We start from the raw sequence: 3,280 nt of genomic DNA on the forward strand, positions 1-3,280 counted from the left end.
TTACAAAGCAATCGCTAGCAGCATTCTGGCAGCCTCCATATAGATACATATCAATAAATAAATAAATGCAGACAATTTCAAAAAAATGATATCAAATCAAAATACAACGATTACACTCTATCAAACAACACTTACAAAAAATACAATTCTGAATGACTGCATCAAAATATATAGTTGTTAAATTTTCAAGCACATTCTAAGGGCACACATTTAGACAAATTGAGGATATTTGCACAAGTCTTACTTAAATTTTAACCCTTTCCACTAAAAATATGTGAATTTTGCCGCCGGAGTGACGGCATCGAGTGGAAAGGGTTAAAAAAACAAACTTATAAATAAACAAAATAGAGTTGTTTATATTTGTATTGTAATATGAAAACAATATGGACAAAATGGATATGAATAAAAGTAGCATGTTTTAATTTATAATGAAAGCTGGGATACAGAATATTAAAGTTTGAATAGCTTATTGTACACAAAATAGTATTAAAAATAATATAGGAAGAAGTGTGTTTTTAGATTTTTACTAAAGCAAAAAGTCAATTTTTATTTATGCTTTGTTTGATCACAATTAGCAGGCACTTTTTTGTTAAAATAAGCTCAAAGTTTTTGTAGAGATTTTGTACCTTGTTTTTTTTTTTTAAATTAAGAATGCATATTAAACTTACTTAAAGATGTGAATTTATATCAATATCAATAACAAAATTTTAAAGTACAATATAGAAACAAGCAAAAAATGATGTAAGAAAAGTGGTATTCAATTTTTAGATTTTATTCGTTAGATGTTTTAGAAAAGAAGAGAAGTTAGATTTTTTACAACAAATAATAAATTATAATCTATAACATCAAAAGAAAAAATTACAGACTCTGTATATAAAATTAGCTGCAATGATTGTAACGTCTGTTACATTGGAATAAGCTCACAATATATTTGTGTAAAAGAATGAAGCAGCTTGTCTATAACTCAAAAAATCCCAATCAATACAAAACAATGTTTTCGGAACACATAGAAAAATGTAATCATATTATTTATTAAACAAAATACTGATCGTAGGAAGTTTGCAGAATCAATTTTTATTTTTCTAAATTCTTCTTGCGTAAATAAACAAATCTATTCAGTATTATTATGCGATAGCTATCAAAATTTAATAAACATTTGTAAATCTGAAACACTTAACTCATTTTTCATTTTAAAATTTGACAATTTAAGAAATTTTATTTTTATTTTTATTTTAAAACTTGTTACTACTAGATTTAAAAAAATATCTTCTAAAGAAACAAAAAATGCTGAAATTTATTTGATTTATCTGATATAAAATTAAAATATTTTTATAATCGACAAAAAAGAATTTGGAAAGTTCTAACTAAAGGTATTTATTTTTTTATATATATTTAAAAAAATGTTTTTGTGTTACATTTATTGTATTCTCTCTAATATTTTATTTGAAGATTCAAAAAACTTGCTGAAGATGACACAAACATCGAAATTAGTTCAAAGTCAATAAAGAAATTATTTTATTACTTATATTTTTATTCGGCGTATTGGCCAAAAAATGATGTCACACACACAAACACACACACACGCATATATATATATATATATATATATACATATATATAGATGTGTGTATATGTGTGCACTCCAAAAACAACATATATTTCTACACATTCACAATTGCTTTTCAAAAAACTTACCGTTTATGAAGTAAAAAATTCCTTACCTCACATTCAGTTTTTAAATGAAATTGTCTAAATGTATGTGAAATATGTAGCTTCTAATATTTAAACAACCACACAAAAATCTATTAAAAACATAAACAAGTCACAAAGTTCTAGCAGAAACACTAAAATCAGCCAAAGCTAATACAGTCAAAAAAACTCCTGAATGAATTATGTGTGTACGATTAAATATCCACCACCACCATATCATATTTTATATTATTCTATATTATATTATTATTATATACAACAAGTGCGTGAATTTCTAATAAAAAAACAGTGGCCAAAAAGTCATGTCATTTCTGTTGGCACGACAATGCTATATCAGTCAGAATCCTGGATTCTCAAATCGCCCAGAATTACCAGCTGATATTCCATCGTCGTCCATTTGTTAATCAAATCAATCAATCAATCTCCAAAAATTTTGATATCAAATGTTCATTTTCATTGCACCAATTAATCAATAAATATGAGACAATGTTGATATTAATATTAATTTTGTAGGAAAGCATGCAAGGTGAATTCTCCCAAAGTAAGTGATGGTGGTAAAGGTTTTGATCAATTGCATTGTATAAAGGAATATTCAGTTTAATATAACCAAATATTATATATATTTTATATATAAAATTTTTCTGTACAAGTGCATGATTTGATACTTCTCCTAAACGGTTATTCAGATTTTGATAAATCTTCCTGAAGTTTGTTAAGGGATCTTTTTAGGATTTTGTGATTATAGAATTATAGTTAGATTGTAGAAATAAATGGAAAAAATTACAAAAAAACACTTATCATTGTTTGACATTTAAAGTGCCATCTGCTAGAAATGTCAATTCACTTGAAATTTGAATTTAGGTGCATTTATGAGCCTAGATAATATTAGAATGAAATATACAAGAAAAATTTAATGTCTTCATTTTCAATACCGAAAAGCAGCTGAGATGTGCCAGAAATTAAAATAATATTAGATACAGTCAACATTATATGTTTGGCGGATGAATTATATAAATCTGTTTAATAAATAACGCAATAAATCCAACATTGCATATAAATTATTTTTTTAAACTTATGCATGTTGTATTTTATTAGAAGATTTGTCAAATGTTCTGCCTTTTCATACTATATAAAAATTATTACTTGAATATTTACTCTAGTAAATTATATCAGTAAAACCAATTCATTAATCATTGTTTGTTTGTACAACTAAACTAGGTATAAGTGACAGTTTGCATTGAGATTTTCGATTTCATAAATAAGTAGTAAGATTTAGCAAATAAGATTTAAATATTAATTTTTATAATTGTTGTAATTATAGTTAATAATAATTAACTTCCCGTAGGGTAAGTTATAGTAATCGCAAAAACTTGAAAATGAAATTTTTTATATATCTTTACGTTTCAAAGGTTTTTACATGGATACAATTCCTCGTCAACGTTTACGGGCGCACGGATCAACCGATTTGATTGATTCAAAAAACATTCGATTCCTATTGATAGGGAGATGTGCTGATTAGTTTTGGCAAAGACAGGTCCAGCCGTTTAGAAGATACGAGGCAAAAAGTGCC

Source organism: Ctenocephalides felis, unplaced genomic scaffold, assembly GCF_003426905.1.
Source record: "Ctenocephalides felis isolate EL2017-DRISC unplaced genomic scaffold, ASM342690v1 CF-g0.4_SCAFFOLD_03573, whole genome shotgun sequence".
Lineage (NCBI taxonomy): Eukaryota > Metazoa > Arthropoda > Insecta > Siphonaptera > Pulicidae > Ctenocephalides > Ctenocephalides felis.